Source organism: Falco rusticolus, chromosome 12 (assembly GCF_015220075.1).
Source record: "Falco rusticolus isolate bFalRus1 chromosome 12, bFalRus1.pri, whole genome shotgun sequence".
Classification (NCBI taxonomy): Eukaryota; Metazoa; Chordata; class Aves; order Falconiformes; family Falconidae; genus Falco; species Falco rusticolus.
In genome coordinates this window covers 19,037,306-19,054,541 of record NC_051198.1, presented here as the reverse complement: position 1 = coordinate 19,054,541, position 17,236 = coordinate 19,037,306, and the positions used below count along the sequence as shown (strand labels likewise).

At 39.0% G+C, this 17,236-nt stretch overlaps 1 long non-coding RNA gene across 2 annotated transcripts; it reads right to left on the bottom strand.

Annotated features, from left to right (window-relative positions):
- Positions 1–255: 255 nt before the first annotated feature.
- Positions 256–16,459, bottom strand: LOC119156350. Of its 2 annotated transcripts, XR_005107082.1 has the most exons (5): positions 16,378–16,459; positions 6,684–6,727; positions 6,472–6,579; positions 3,882–3,983; positions 256–3,036 (listed from the first exon to the last, which is right to left on the bottom strand). It is a non-coding gene; the product is annotated as an uncharacterized LOC119156350 (long non-coding RNA). The 2 variants fall into 2 exon arrangements; XR_005107081.1 differs by lacking the exon at positions 16,378–16,459 and having other exon boundaries at positions 6,684–7,849.
- Positions 16,460–17,236: the final 777 nt, after the last annotated feature.

Sequence of the window (17,236 nt, the reverse complement as noted above, 5' to 3'; positions counted from 1 at the left end):
GCGGATAAAGATAGCTGCCCAAAATCGACATCTCATTCTAATGCATCAGTGAGGTAACTAAGGAAATCATACTTTAGACTTCTGGAAAGTATTGGAAGCCTGGGTTTAGAGTGGGGAGTGAGAACAGGGCTTTCATAGAGAAGAGAAGAGATGGTCACAACTGACAATTCATCAAAACTGGTGTTATTCCCAGAAGAGATTCCTGTCCTCAAAAAAATTGGAAAAAAAGGTTTTGAAATTCTAGAAATGTGCCATTTCAACATTTCTAAACAAAAAGTCTTGGTTTTGCAGTTAAAAACATCTTCCCTTGTTGAAACTTAATTTAGTTTATATTAAAAGGTTAAAAGAAGAAAAAAAAAGGTCAGCATTAAAATAAAATGTGCTTGCTTGCTAAGTCACTCATATATTTACTGAGCCTCATGCCAGGCCTAAAATTTCAAAATCAGCAGAATCCTAGTGCGACAAGAGAATTGTTTCCTGTATATCCACACCACAAAGAGAACATTACCAGTTCAAGCTCTTACCAGTTTCCTTGCAGCGTGGCTCAAAAATTACTTTTGAGAACCACCTTGATGAATGAAAACATAGTCTAGATCTTCAACACTTTCAAATGTTTAGTGACTTCTTATTCCCCTCCCCACCTTTTTTACTTTATTGTTATACTTTTTAGAAGAGACCTACAAAGATATTCTTTAAGGGACTAAAACTAAGGAGTTCCTTCAATCAAATCAACCCAGATTTTTTCTTGTAGATTCATGAAATCAAAGTATAAAACATACATACCTATATTTTACTATGGCCTTTGCACGGCAGATATGTTAGTCCCTGTTGATGCTGAAACTGTTATGACAAACTGGGTTTGGGTTTTTTTAAAGGATAATATATCTAAAAAGCCTAAAAGCAGTCAGAGGCTGCTCCTTTATTTCAGCATCTAGCTTTTCCAATCATCTTTTCTCAAAAGCACAAAACACAGTAGCAAGAGAAAGTTGAACTTATTTCAATCAGTGCAAATTACACATTTATGAAACTTAAGACCAGAAAAGACCACTCGATAAAGCAATCTGGATGCCTGTATATGACAAGCTGTCAAATTTCCTCTGGGCTCTCTTCTGTTGTGCTCCCTTCATTGTACCCGAGTGACACACCGTGTTTGGCTAAAACATGTCTTGCAGACCGCCCTCCAGCTGACAGACAGTTGAGCTATTTATTTTGGCACAACATACATATATAGAAGAAGTAAGCCACAAAGAGAGTTTTTGGCACTCACAGAAACAAGGGTAACTAGCCATTGACTACAATCTAAAACCTAAAAATCTGCCTCTGGAATTATACATATCCATTCTGGACACAAAATCATGTTTTTCCTGAAATAGTTGAAAATCTATGCCATGATTGTTTTCAGATCTTCTAGCATTAACTAGCATATCCCAACTACACTGTCCTAGCCATGCTGCCAAACCCACCTCTGTGGATGGAAGACATACTGGTACAGGAGTAATTACGTCTTATGATTAATGAGACAGTTTAACCATACTGGAGGAATACCTTTTGTGACCATTGCAGTGATTGCTGATAACAGTATATGCTAGACATATACTCAAAACCCTTCATAGTGTAGGCTACAGTTTTTTCATCAGAGAAACAGTTCGACAGATTTACACAGATGATTTTTGAGAGCCATCACAAAATGGCAAGGCCTTTCTTTTGACCATATAGTGACTTAATTCCTTCTTTCTTTGTAGCAAGAAAAATACTTCTCAACATTGAAGAACTGGGTTTTTTCATGTCTAGCTGTTCAGTCAGGTACAGCTTTCCCAGACTTCCAGCTGTCCTGCTAGATTTAAGTTCCTGTAGTGCCCAATGCTCCAAAACACAATTCTGGAGGAAAAAAATGCTTTAGCTGTTCTCAACTGGAGGATTGCTATAAGAAAAAAAAAAATCTTATTTTAAACAGTGTTCCAGGTCACCCTACAAGGAGAAGAAAATTAAAGTTTAGCTTAGAAATTGTCTACAATAATGAAAATAAGGTATCTTAGAATTTCCTTCATGGATTGCCTTTTATTTCACTGAGTGAATCTAGCTTACTTATTTCAGTTTTTAATGATGGAAGTACATCAGGTAGGAAAGCAGAAGCATGCATGCTTACTTGTTTATACACTCTTTCATGAGCTGAAGTACATTGAGTTCTTTGTGGGAGAGGAAGGATCTCCTTAGTCCTCAAAAAGGGATTTCCAATATTGTAAAATTATGCTAGTAAGATGACTTGTAGTGACAGAAGCATGTAGAAACAGCAGTAGAGACTATATTTTTAAAAAAAATATTTTGGAATAATCTACCCCAGCTCAGGAGATGGATTCGGATTGGTGCTATGGACATCACTACTTCTAGGGAGTTCTTTTTAATGGTATTTGTGAACTCATAGACCTATAGCTCTTAAGGCTAGCAAGGACCACAGAGAATATCTCATGTTCCCTTCTCTTTAGTACAACCATATAATTTCACCCAGCTGTGTCTCCATTGTTTGCTGAAGCATACCATCCACTCTCAGTTTACAGACTTCAAGAAATGGTAAGCTCGCTCTTCCTCCTAATAATTTGTTCCAGTGTCTGATAACTTCATTGTTAGCAACTGAGGAGTGTAATATTAATCTAGGTGGCAACCAAAAAATACTGGGTATAGCTCTACCTGTTTAAACAACGCTATTTGAGATAATTAATATCCTTCTCACCAGGTCTGTTCATCATAAAAGCAACAGGGCTTCAAGAATTTTTCTTTTTTTAAGCAACCACTACTTTTGTGAACTTTTCACATTTGTTTCTCATCATTTGGGTTTCTAGAAGCTTATAAAATTTGGAGGCAAATCCACATTCTGGTTTCCATCTCCATAGGCCACAGTGCTTTCAAACAATGGCTGATACTTTCTTCTGTAGCTTTCCGTGATTTCCATGCAGTCTTTTTTCATGATAGAATGGAAGACTTCTTCTCACAATGAAATTATTCCCATACGGACTCATTGCTGAAAATTCATGAGAAGTCCTGCACATGCACAAAAAAGGAGTAAGAAATGTGAATACTCTTTGGGATGCCACAAAGCACATTTCCAGATAAAATAACAGTTTGCATTTTTGCAGACCTTTCCATCTTCAAAGCATTGGACATGCATTCATCATCAGAAAAGATTAGTGGTATTAAATATCATAAATGTTATTTTACTAAGGTTCTGCTTCACCATCACCGTCAGCTTCAGCTGCTGCAGTTCAAGGGTGATAAAACTATTATATATGACTGACAGACTTAGCCTCTGTAGTGCACCCAACTTGACAAGTACATCGCCAGCAGAATTCTTGGAAATCTCACTCCCTGGAACAGAGTTAGGATATGGAAAGAGTACGTCACAGAAGTGCTCTCTGCTACCATATATTAAGACCAGGTGGTCTTAATGGGTGGGCTACAGCCCTCTTATCTGCCTCCCTCTGTAAATCTGTACTTACTTTGAAGCTTTACCCTTACAAGTTCTGAGTCCTTTATTAGAAGCTGAAGCTCAGCAGCACAGAGGATTAGCCTTTATTGTCTCACTCATGGCCAGGCCTGTCTGAAGGCCCTTTTTTTCCTGTAACAGGTTCTTATTGATGGCAGAAGTCCTGTGGAGGATAATTCCCAGAATACATCCATACATGGCAATGGACCACAGTGCAGAGACTCCTGAGCAAACCTGACAGCTGAAAGCACCCTACAGCACACTGCAGTGCTATGCAGAGAAGCTGTTAAGGTCACAAAAGCAGATCTGCCATGTTTTTATGGCCCTGCACCCAACCAAGACAGCCCTAGCTCTAGTTCAGAGTGACTTTGATACAGCTTTACCGGTTTAGTGCCCATCTTACCATGACTGCAGCACCTCCAGAACAGTGACACATGGCTGGGAGCTGCCCACTGCAGTGGATTGTTACAGCAGTTGGCACTTCAGAAACGAACACACAATAATGCTGAAAAGAAAGCAACAAAGTACTTTAAAGTTTTACGTTTATCATCTGTTATGCTGATGGAGAGAGAAACCTGAATTTGACTGATTTGATCAAACTAAGCAATTCAAGCATCTTCTACCTAATTTTAAGCCAAAGAAAATTGGAGCAATGCAGAAGCAGCTGATAAATCAAAAGCAGAATAATAGGAATTAAAGCTCGGTTCAGGCCTTTCATCTTTATTACACTTCTTTATGTGCATATGGTAGGTGTTCAACACTTTCCAAGTCCATATGATATTCCCTTGCGCTTCAGGAGCTGTAGGGCTGTAGTTGTCTATAAAAAGGCAACCTAACAGTTTCCTGTGACTGAGAGTTGAATGTGTTATTTGTTACCAGCTGGTTCATAGATAGATTGAGCCCAAGTCTTGGCTTTAAGTGATCAAACTTACTTTAAACCACTTGCTCACAGAGTGTACTCATGTACAGAGAGAATTCTGGCACAATATTTTATTTCTGACTTATGGCATATGACTTTTTTTTCTGAACCAATATTAAAACCAGAACCTATAATACGCCAAACGCAGACTGCATTTTTTGGAAAGCTGATACGAAACGTAACAGTAAATGAACCCTTCTGAAAGGTTAAAGTTGCTTTCATATAAAACATTTTCTACCAGGAAATGGAAGTGGAATGTTGAACTAAGCATTTAACTTGAAAGAACTGCGCACAGACTCCAATGGTTGCATTATCCTTTAAAATAAAAAAAGCAAAAGTTTTTTATGAGCATACATAGCTCTAGTTTCATAAAAAGGGTATTATGGTGACAAGGTAAAATGAATCCCAGTATTTTGGATGCTTCTTTTAACCTTCTGACAGCTCCTTCCCTGTGCATTAACCATTCTAGGGTGAGGTTTCACAGTATGTCTGAATTCATCTAACAGTCTTGCTCCCTCCACTTCTCCCTGCATCCTTCCTTCCCTGGCATGCAGGCCCATTCCTTCCCTTCCACTTTGATTTTCATGTGGCTCCTCAGTGAACCCAACTGGATTACTAAACCAACAGAAAACTATTCATGGTTTTATTTTGCTGAGCTAGTTTTCTACCAGCTGGAAAGGTGAACCAGCTCTAAGAGCGATACAGAAATCAGAACCGGTGCAGAAGCAGCAATGGCTGAGAACAGCACTCCTAGATTTTCTTGAGGCACCTCAAACCCTTAAAACACCTATTCTAAATAATGTGACCGCCTCTTACAAATACACTTACCAATTGAGATTGTGCTAGCTTCTGCAAAAAATGAATGAAAGAAAGTCATCGTACCAAACAGATTTACCACTTACAGAGACAACAAAGATAAATGGCAAACAGATGCACTGTAGGGTGGTTGCCCATTCTCGGGAGCAGACACTACTCCTGCACGAGGGCAAGAGACCCATGCATCTTCGTATTAAGCAATCAAAGAGTGTCTCTTTACTGGATAAAATCTTCTTCTTCGGCAGGGCAGGAGGAAGCCAACTTACACAGTTTTCTTGACTCTTGATTTTGATTCCTTCATTATTCAGGGTGGCACGGAAGCCATTCAAATGAGCCTGATACATTGAGCTATTGCTGATTTGCCAGATTCCAGTGTCATCAAGTGTGACACAGCATTATTGTTCAGTGTCCTGTATTTACAATCAGAAGTGATTTAATCTGGCTCTCTGCCATCCTACCTGCTGACATGTTGACACCATGTAAATAATGCATAGCTGTGTGACCACGCTACTTTCTTGCCACATGCTGAGAGAAACAGACAACACCTGCTACTATTATTAGCCACATCTTGGATACCTTGGAAAAGTTCAAAATGAACATCAACATTAATTCAAACATGTTGTGGTCTCCAGCACCAAACTTCTCCGATAGGACTCAAAAGGAACCTGTGCATCCACTGTGATTAAAAACACAGACTGCTGATTTACATCTCTCATCCTTTAAAAGTCATCCTTTTAAGAGTTTTCATAAATAACTGAATTTTTTAACTCACATAAAAATTTCAGCTAGCGAGACTTTTCTCCGAACAGCATTGACTGAAAAGGCCACCATTTTAGAAGCTCAAAAATCAATAAAAAGCCAGTTCTAGACTGAAAAATTCTAATATCAGACACTACTCCCTCCTAACATTAGCCAGTATACTACTCTTCTGATCGTGTCTAAATGCAAACCTATCAATGTCATCAGGGCATGCTCATTAAACCAAAGTGAAATTGTGGTTTTCACTATGGAACACTGCAAAGCAAAGACAGTGCATCTAATAGGCCACCTACTTCTTACCTGACTGTCTTTTATCCTCTAAAAGTCACGCAACCTCAGTCACATTGAGAGCAGACAGCAATAGATGCTGCTTTTCACAGGGCATTTAATAAGGTTGAAAGTTATTATTTGTATCACTGGTCCCCAACTATTGTTACATACACCCTCCTTTCCAATCTTGTGACTGCCAAGCAGAGAAAGCAGCTGATTATATTTTTACCTTTCCATGGTGTACAACAGTAGAAAACTTGCTCATCTTCTTCATTTCACTGAGCTCTTAGACCAGGACCATAGTAGGCATTCTTCTTGTGAAGACACACAGGAGTAACTGTTAAGTCGGGAGACACAACAAATACAGCAAACAAAGAAAAATAAAAAGCAAGTCTTTATAATTTAGAAATTCGGATAGTTGTGTTTTTGTGGAGAACTCACCTCAGTCCTCACTCTGTGGCCAGCACTAGGGTGGTATGTTGCACCTGTGTAGATATGCAGTTCCTTAGTGATTTTAAATTCCCAAAGCCTGAAATAAAAGACTATCTGGCTCCAAACTGCTGAACTGTGCGACTAGATCATAATTTCTCAGGGAAAATCAGATATACAGCTCAAAATGTCTTGCCCAATAAATTCCCTTCAAAACTTTGGAAACTAGCAAACATAAAAAAGAAAGGGAGGGGTTCTTTGTTTGGTGGTTGGTTTGGGGTTTTTTTCCAGATCCTGTGAGACAGTCAGAGCAAACAGAAATTTGGGTTATTTCTGCTCAAGGATGAATATATTGGACAGTATCCTGTACTTGTCCACATTGTTCAAAAGGATCAGCATTTTCAGAGTCCCAGACCGAGACCAATTCTTTCTGTTTTCTCCATTAAGACAACCAGGAATCTTGTGGTCTCTTTTCAAAGGAATGTCTTTGTCCAGAATCTTGCCTCAGAGATCTATTTGCACTATGTTATTTAGAACAGAAAAGAGCACTGGAATGACTTCCTAATTTCTTTAGTAAATCTGTTCTCAATCTACTTTATTCCAAGCATTTTTATAGACAGTTTCTTACATGATGTTCTGCTCTGAAGCTCTGTAATTACACACATACACTGGTCAAACTTTCTCTTGACTGGAACAGACTTGTAGCAACTCCAGTAAATTGAAAGGAAAAGTTTGGGGAAAAGAGTAGGTTGGATGAGAAGATAACTTAGTGCCCAAGATGTGATTTCTGTTCTGACAGTAGCTATGGGCAAAGTAGATGCCTCTCACACAGAACTGAGAAATCCTGTCTTGCGGAGGTTTTATACAGTTTTTGTTTTGCCTGGCGTTTGGATTTCACAAGGCTAACTAGATTGCCCTTGTCTAGGAAACCCTGGGGGTAAAGCCAGATGGTGTCTGTGTGCAAGCTGGAAAGAGTGAAAACTGGGAGAGGGCAGTGGCTGAAAACCAGGGAATAAAACCCACTGAACTAGATGAGTGGGTAAAATGTAAAAAGGTAACAAGAAGTTATGAAGTGGCATGACAAGGGTAATGACAGGCAAAAACATGAGTATTTTGAGGAGAATGTAAATGTATTTGGACCTTTTTTCTAAAGTTCATTTAAAGCTGCTTTCAGCAAGGTTTTCTCTCTCCCTCCTCAATGGAAGTCTTGTGAGAATTCTATTAGCCTCAGAAAATTCCTCTAAATTCTCGTTGCTAGATATATACCTGTATATGCAAGAATAAATTAATTATTCCAAACAAGTCCAGTGCTAGACAAGTAGCAAGTAAAAATAGCACAACTTGCACATTCTTACTAAGAGCTAGCTCAGCAGTCAGCAGCACTGCCTGAATGGTCAACTATAAAAGCTCCCATTATGTGGTAACCTGATTTGACTGTTTCCTCTACTAAAATGTCCTATTTAAGCAATTTAAAATGTACAGGTAAGGCTCATATTTTGTGCAGCTGAAAGTGCATCAACACTGAAAGAGCAAAATCTGGGTAAACGTGAGCTACTGAGAGAGTAACGAGTCTCTTTGAGAGGAAATGGTGCATTCTTCCTGTCACTGTGGTTTCTCTTGATGGTGGAGGGGGAAGGAACGAGGAAAATAGAGACTGCCACATTCAACAAGCAAGATCTTCCGATGGCGAGGCTTTCTTGCATTTTATCTGCTGTCCTTATTTACAAACTTGAGCACATGTGGTTTCACAGAAACGTTCAGAACGGAAGACGGAGGAGATGAACAGCACATGCATGACCTGTTTCCTGTGGTGATGGAGAAGGGTGTGCTGGATGCCAGGCCAGGCTGGTGGGGCAGCAGCGAGAGCTGTGGAACACAGCTGGTGACGCTGTCAGAGTTGTGGCAAGAAGCTGGGCAGGAGGGCACAGGATGTACATACATACATGAGTCCAATCAGAGTCCACTGGCAGTTAATTTCCCTGCTTATGTTGTGTCGTTTGGAGACCAGTTTCAAGTGACACACAAAATGACATTTTTTTTATACACAGAACAATTATTGCCCCATCCATACAGCATTTTGAACATTTTCTGTGATAAACAGTGCTAGATTTTTTTTATCTTCTACTATCAATATTTTAGTTTTCACATCTAAAAAGCATGCACGGTTCCACACAGAGATGTAATCTCTGTTTAATTGTTTACAATTCCAGTGTTATACCCTTTCTTATCTGTTCACTTTGGCTAATGTGGCTTGATGATTTCACTCTGTGTTTTCCCTTTTCAATTGTATACATCAGATAGCAGATATTCACACTTCCCTTCCATCATGTGACACATTTTCATATTGCAGAGTGACAACGTGGCAGACTTACTTTTGCAAATAATTAGCCTTGATCTACTCTACAGCATTTCTTAGAAACTAGCACTAATTTTTACAGTATAAATTAGGGAGTGCAAGGTATGGATGGTACTGTGCTTGCAAATATTAAATTCTATGTGTTACTTTTCTGCAGAAAATCAGTATTCAGTTAGTTTGAAGATTCATTTGTTATTTATGGCTAATTCTATTTCTGAAACAGCCTTTTTAAAACTATTATCTACTTCATCTCTGCTCTAGCCTGCTATCTCTGATATAACCGATGCTTTGGAAGACATTGCCATGAAAAGAAACTACACTTGCAACAGTGAATTTGAAAGCTGATGAACTGTCATCCATCTTCTCTTTTACAGTATGTGCTGGTATAAACAATGGGGAAATCAGAGGCTTATTGAGGCTGCACTGAAAAGCGGTGAATCAGAGCTTCATTGAAAATTTGTTGCTAGGTGGTAGGCTGTAATTTTAAAGGTGTTCAGTGCTACAGATAAACGTATACTTGGCTTTCTGTAAAGAACTTAGGTACCTTAACTTTACTTACTTCACCTCAAGGTGAGTGCTCCTTCTTAAAATTGCAATAGGCAACTATGTGAGTATCAAAGGCCTAGATACCATTAAAAACCCCAGTTCTTGATGACTAGTAGTCTTAGCCTGCCAGCTCAATTCAGTCTTGAACGCTGTACCTGTATGAGTGTTACCTACCTACCTACTACAACCAGGGGCATTACCACCCATCTGAGCAGTAACTTGGAAGTAATGAATGAGTAATATCCCTCTTGGCCTGTATTTGAAGCTGTAACAGAGAGGTAAAAAGCTAACCTTACCATTATAACCATCCTAACCCTCCATCCTTACCATCCTTCGTACCTCTAATTAAGCATGGAAAAATAACTATCTTCCTGATGGTTTTTCCTCGGGCTTGATATAAGTGATGTGACAACATCCAGAAAATTGCTATTGTAAAGATGTCATGAAAACATTTTTCATTTTAAGAGCTGTGGTTTTATTCTAAATAGATATTTTTTTTTAATTTCAAGAAAATATAATAACATCCTAAGCTAGGATCAATGTATCTGAAACTACAGCAAAGCCTACACACTCCAGTTACAAGAAATAAAACTTTAAAAATAGTTACTAGCAACATATTTTTTTTAAAGACAGAAGAATTTGTGCTTTTAAGATTGTATCAGTGAAAGATCTAGCAAGCCAAACTGCTTTTCTTTTCCATTCCAACTAAATCATACACTATTTGGGGTAGAAATTTGGCAGGGAACTCTGTTGGATTGTATCTACATTGTGGCTGGGCTGATTTCTTTATCCTTTTTTGATAGATGGACGTCTATCTGAGCCCTGAATATCTTCGGTGTTGCTGATTCCAAAGCTTCATTTGGCAGCCGGTTTCCTTGGCTATGAGTCCTTCTGTTTATAAACTTTTCCCTGATATATAATTCTGATTTTCCCCTCACAATGCTTAGGGCTACTTTCTTTCTTTCTTTCTTTCTTTCTTGTTAAATAATAAGAATAATCAAATATAATCTCTTTTTCATTTCCTTTCTATTGTGGGCAATAACAGGTAACTTTAAACTTTCTGGAATTAACATGATTAATTCTCTCAGCATCATACCATGGGTCTTACTTTGCAAGCCTACCATCACTCTTCTTACATAGCTCAAGATTTAGCCAACTTTTTTTAAACAAAATGTCTAAAACCAGTTACAGTACTTCAGCACATGACCATAAATGACCATAAACAAGACTAAAGTTTTCCCTTCTCATTATGTATATTTCCATGGATTATGTTGTATAAATGGTTACACTAGCTGACTATATGGACATTTCAGCAGGCTAGAAAATATAAAAGTTTGTAGAAATAAAAACATGTTAGTGCTGCAGAAAGAATGACACTGAGACAACAATCAGAAAGACTAATTCTAATCAGCAAAGAAATAAAATAGTAGATCAGTATCAGTGTTAATCCCACTGAGTTATGAGGCTGGTGTCTCTGTAACCACTACAAGACAGTTAAGTAGGGTCAGGGAAGGAGACTTATTTTAGAGAGAGTAAAGACAGTAAGAGAAAAGGAGCAGAGGGCTGCAAATTAGCACTTTGAAAAACTGCTGAAAAGGAAACACTTTTAGGAGCTGAAGAAGGGCCTAAAACTGGCTAAAGAGTTTTGGGGAGCTGCTTGTACATTGGGAAACTACAAAAGATTATGTTAGGCATGCAATGCCAGGCTGCATCACCCAACAACAGTCCATGGCTGAGGACCCTGGGCGGAAGGAGGTTGAACTGCACCCTGAATTAAGAGAAAGGTGAAGTAAACTAAGTCCTATCTTTCTTCCAAACAGTTCCTACCGGCTAGCAGGTTTTTCCTCTGTATGTGCAGAGTTTTGTGCATTCCCTCCTATGGTGACCAGGCCTTAGTACATTTGTAGACAAATTTCATTAGGTGCATCAGAGCAAAGAAGTTCTTTGGTGGACCTAGCTCTAGGTTGGATTTTCACAAAATCAGAATTAAATCAAAAATACTAAGTATCTGATAACTTATGGCATTTCACTAAACACCTATTTGCCCTAAGTGCCTTTGGACAACTGACTGCAAGCGCCCTGACTGGTCATTGCAGCTTCATGGATCAGATAACAGGGTGTGTGAACACAAACAGAAAGACAGATCACAATGGTATGACTCTGGGAGTCTTTTCTATTAACAGGATGAGCACTTGGTTCAGACTGTTTGCTCAAGCTTCCGAACACATCTCATTCTCATCAAACATGCTCATATGACTAACGGGAGCTGTACCAGTGTGTGCTCCATGCAGTCATTAATCTAATTTACCACGGTATTCTCACACTACTAACCTGGCATGCATCTTTCTAGTTACCATGTAATCATTTACATTTTGTCAGTAGTTACACAGTACCAAATGTGCCAAGACCATTCAAATATTTTTGACCATTTCTCTAGTTCAGTTCCAACCATGAAAAGTAACTCAGCCAATTCCAATTATAAAAGAACTGCTTTATCTGGCCATTCATCACTTGTAGTGACAATGAAATAAGTTGGTTTAGAGTAGGAGTGTTATGATCTCTGAGTAGAAAGCTCACAATAGCCTCAGAGCTGACCTTGTTTGCCAGGTACCTTTTCGCCATTATACCATCTCCTTAGAGCTGCGAACCCGTTAACCCCTGCATGTGCATCTGGATCAGTGTGTACAAGGAACACTTACTTCTGCATCTCACTGATCCCTACCATCAAGCTGAGGATTACCAAATCCTTCTTTTTACTATAAGGCTGTTGCTTTTAGGACATGGGAAATGTGGTTCCTTTTTTAAGTAAAAGAAGTCTTGAGTGATTCTCTAAAGCCACAAAGACAAAACTCTATATACATAGTTATTCCAGCACCTTACATCATTTCAGCTTTTGAAGTTCTGATGTCCAAAACCTTATTAAAATCACACAGCTTTTGAGCAACCAAGTCCACCTAGGAATACTGTTTTCCTGACACTGAGGACAAAATTCCCCAAATCAGAACACTGCACTTGAAAGTTTTCTTGAGACTATATGAATCTGTTGTGCCTCCATCTGCCTGCTGAATCATTTGCTGGTAAGCATTACAACTATACAAACCATTTGTCAGCATTGCTTTCAGGTTGAAGAGCCACTAGATTCAATCTGACATTGAGAAAAGTTCTGCGTTGCTGCAATACCTGTTTTTGCATTTAGATTTGCATCTTCCACTGGCTTGCCATAGGATGCCATATACCTAGTTTGCTATCTGAAGCCTGCAACTGCAGTCTTTGATAGAAGTAGACAGACAAGCCTGCTCTCTGGTAGAACCATTCCCCATTGGTGTGTAGGCTAGAGGAACGCCACTTTGAAATCTTTCCTACACAAAATGTTTGCAAGGCCATTAGGACAGCTAGCAAGGCAGCATGAGACCTCATGCTCTTGGGTTGCTGCTGATGCCTGTTATCATTCAGGTCCTATCTGCTTCAGCCCATTGCAGAAAACTGAAGCACAGGCTGGAGCGAGCTCACTGGAGTTCATCAGAAACAAAAGTTGAGCACAGTGACCTTGAGGAAACAACTGGAGACTATCTGCATAGCTGTGGCCAACCCTCTGGCTGTACAAGCTACCCACCTGATCCTTCCAAAACAACAAGGTACCTCCTACACACCTTAGGAAGCCAACAGATGTATGGGAGATCCAGGATCAATTAGTAGGAGGAGATATGGTCCATAGACAGATATGCAGGTGCTGAACCTGTCAGGTCCTATCCAGCAGCAGACATGGGTGCTAGTGCACCACGCTGTTCCACATTTACTGACCAGAGCACCTTACTGGGAGGCTTACAGTGCTCTTGAGCTGGGATAGCCAGTCCTCTGGTCCTACCGAGTCACTGATAGCCTATGGCCTGGTATCTGAACAGCACTTGCTCCTGCTTCCATATCACATTTAAGGGAAGGGAGGGTTTTAAAGTCAGAATCCCTTATTAAACAAAGGGAATGCCATCAGTGCTTTTTGAGGTTCAGGGGCACTGGCCCTTGCCACCTGCAGACTAAACCAGTGAAATGTGGTGACATTTCAGGCATGAGCTGCTTTTTTTATACGGCTTTGAGGATGATGGAAGGTGTGATTTTAGGTGGATTAAAGGAGAAGAATCGGGCCAACTAAATAAATTGTCTGAATACTTCCTAGTACAGCTCAGGAGAACAAAGTCTAAATCTATCTCTGACCATTTAAGTCTATGGTAAAATTTCCACTGACAACTGCAGAAGCAGGCTGAGGCCTCAAAGAAACTTTTTTTAAAGAATTTTTTAAATTTCACCTCACTGCTTTAAAGCATTTTGCAAGCACACACACCTCAGAGGTTTTATATAGCTGAGAGTAAGCTAAAACATACAAGGAAGAAATAATTTCTTCTAAGCCACAGAAGAAATCTGTGTCAGTGCTAGAAATTGGACTCAAAACTGCTGATATCCTGTTCTTCTCTGTGGCATGGGAAAGTCTTTTCTTTGAGCTTTCAAGTCCACAGAGCAGAAATTATTTTAGTGAGTTAACGCTGTTTCAGTTGTTTATGAAGAAACATGGCCATGACGATACTTGTAGCTCTACCGTTTTCCTTTCCTTATTACATAATGGAAGATAATTCTTATTTTAAAGCATCCGTTCCAGCTTAATTAGGCTGAGTTTAAGGGTTTAACGCACTTTAAGTAGAGACCACTGGAACTGTAAAAAACCTAATGTGTTTCATCAGATCCTTTCAGCTGTACTGCTCAAATATTTAAGGGGGGAAATTAAATAATCAATAGACATGACAGAAGCACACGGAAAACATTTCAAGTTTCCTTACTATTTTATATTACAGAAATCAGGAATATAAATAGATTTTTCTCCCTGAAATGCTTAACATTCTCTCTGAAAAGAATAAAGCATGCATAACTACACAGCTGATTTTCAGTATGTGACCTTTGATAAATGTCAGTTCTTTGAGAAAATGAAGAAATCATGTATAAAATAATAACTGAAAAAAAAAAAAACCCACACACAAAAAAAAACCAGAAGAAAACCAGAAATTAGACAGTGACAAAACGGCATTGAGGCAGATTTCAGGAAATATATTTTCTTTTCCAGTGTTACATTCCAAGATATTTTTAAATCATAGATATTGAAAACAGATTCCCATACAATTCTTAATCAGTTACAGTAGCCACCGGGGTTAGCGGTTCCTAACATGTGGCAAAGAATATAATATTTCTAACTCAAGCCATGTCATGCTGGTATTTTACCAGCATTCCTCATGCTATTGTTACAATTCCACTAGTTTCACAGTATTTGATTCTTTCCGAATGTAAGACCATAGTATCTCCCTTTCTGATATTAACAGCAAGCAGTACGATCATAATAACCATGGTTCTTTTCATCCCACTATCTCAGAATACTTTGATCCTTAACCCTGATTTTGTAGATGGAAAATCTCCAACTCAGAATCACGAGGTGACTCTCGGGAGTCAGCCAGCGGTAAGCTCGCTGTAGGGCCTAGAATGGAAAAATCAGCAAAAAGCAGCACTTCCCAAACTTTATAGAGCCTACCTGGTCTCACACATGAAAGATTTACATTTCTAATTGCCTCCCCCTAATATGCACCACAGCGATGCTGCTGTCATGCATCTCTGGGGCAGCATTACCTCCTCACTCTGAAGCTGGGATCCCACACCCCACCAGGCACAGCTAGTCCACAGCTCTGTAACCCCCTTAGCAGCAATAACCTCTGGGAGATCCCTGAACAGGGGCAACTGTCCCCCACAGAGGCCAGAGAGAATGATGCTGCACTGGAAAGTTGATGCCATGGTCCTTCTGCTGCTGCTTGAGGCTGTGCCCCTGGAGAGGAAGGGGCACAGTGAGGTACAACCTGATGTGGGTGCTCCCACACACAATCCATGACCTGTCGTGCCTGACAAATGGCACATGCCAGGCCTTAACCCTGTGATTTGCACCAGATTCAGATGTTGGGAATCCACATGCATTGTGTGGATGCAGCACATTAAGTCTTATTTAAAAAAAAAAAAAAAAAAAGCTATAAAAAGTATTATTACTCATCTGCGAGACACTCATAGTTATTTAGTGAAACTGTTTATACAAAACACACTGAAATAAATCACGTTAACAAAACCTGCCTCTGATTTCGTAAGCAACTTGTATCCAACATTTAATATTTTAAAACCCATTCAACACTTCATTTAATAATGGAGTAAGTAGAAAATTCTGAGATAAAAGCTATGAAAAGAGACTTGAACTGTTCATTGAATAGCAACAGAGATTCTGAAAAAGATCTTGAAAAGCTTTCTGCAAAGCTATATCAATGTTTTTAAAAGAAACCATTCCTAGTCACCTATTACAAAAGAAAGCAGTAACATCTAAAAGTTCCAAACAAGACTTGCTGTCAGCAATGCAGGGTATCTCTGAAAAAGCTGCAAAATCTTGAAGAGGTGTCATTTACAACACTGGAAGAGCTTTCTGTTCTCCATCAACAGTGCTAAGAGTACAAAGTGGCAAATCACACAACCCCGAAAATTCAGTTTGGGAATGACCAAGCATGATTGCAAAACTGGACAGGAAAGGTGTTGATGGACGAAAGACATAAAATCTGGAAAAGCTGGATAATTATGTTTCAAAATTGGCATACCATTTTTACACACAAAAAAAAATAAATATTTGAGTTGAGTTTTTAATTTAATTTCAAGTTAACCTGAATCTGTTGGGGTTTTTTCAACAATATCACTTTTCCTTACATTCCCTGAGGTTAAAGGTAAGAAATAGCAAACTCCCACCTGACCAAGAGTAGGGAAAGGCTCATTCGAGGACACACAGGGATGGCCATCCATTTCCTGCATAAAATACAATACAACAGTGGCTAACAAAGTACTGCTGACTTATCTGATGCAAATGCTGCAGGCAAGTTAAACATTTTGAAATAACTTTCTTATCTTTCAACAGTTATTAATGCACTTCAAATGCAAATTTTACTTTTCTTAATCCAGAATAGGAGTTCCTGGAGAGCATGGTAGGTACCAGGATTGAAAGTTGTCTGCTCTATTTATATTTAAAATATATTTTTAAACTGAAATGCTACATTTTAAATTAAACATTTATTTAAGATGAGCTGATATTTGCTAAACTTCACCACCACAGTCACAAACACAATTACAAGAATTTGGCCTCTCTTTGCCATGTATCATCTAGGAAATCTGCAGAAATGAAACTAACCCTAAACTAACAGTACCCATTGCCCTTCCGAAAACACTGATGTCCAAGCTCCAAGCATTTGTTTTCTTGCAAGGACGTCAGCAGTATATTTAGCACCAGGGTGGAAACAAGGGAGGTTAGACTAAAAGACTCGTATTACATGTTGCAGGTTTTGTATTCCCACTCTTGTGCTGCTCCTGGATTTATGGCATGCTCATTTCGTGGTTTCTTTTGAAGCATTTTGACAGAGAATTGCTTCTCTGCCTTAAACTCAGTAACAGGTTTAATATGATATACTAGATGTGCAGAGGAAGCCTTCCCCAGAAAGTGATATTGTTTTTCCAAGAGAAAGTGGTGGGGGATTTTTGTTTGTTTGTTTTCTTTTGAAGTCACAACAAGCAGATAAAGCAGCAAATGAAAGGGCTATTATCTGTAAATACAATA